We start from the raw sequence: 346 nt of genomic DNA, 5'->3' as shown, positions 1-346 counted from the left end.
TCGCTCAGCGCGGCCTCTCCAGCAAATATTGACACAGGCCTAGCCCGGCTGCTGCTCCCACGAGGCCTCTGCGTGGGGGAGGGGGAAACTGAGGCACAGGGTCCCTGGTCCGCCCGGCTCTTCCGTCCGCGGTAATGTGCCCCCCATCCCGCAGCCGTCCCACCCGGCACGGTGCTGAGCGCGGCGGGAGCCAACGTGACCTTGACCTGCCCACGGGCGCTGCAGAGCAACGGCTCGGTGTGGTGGCAGCCCGAGGGCCGGGTGCCGGGCTGGGCCTCGGGACGCAGGGAGCTGCGGGGCACCAGCCTGGTGCTGCCCGCGGTGCGGCCCGAGGGCTCCCGGGGCT

This window comes from Alligator sinensis, unplaced genomic scaffold (genome assembly GCF_000455745.1).
Source record: "Alligator sinensis unplaced genomic scaffold, ASM45574v1 scaffold1165_1, whole genome shotgun sequence".
NCBI lineage: Eukaryota > Metazoa > Chordata > Crocodylia > Alligatoridae > Alligator > Alligator sinensis.
Note: the sequence above shows the minus strand (reverse complement) of the source record.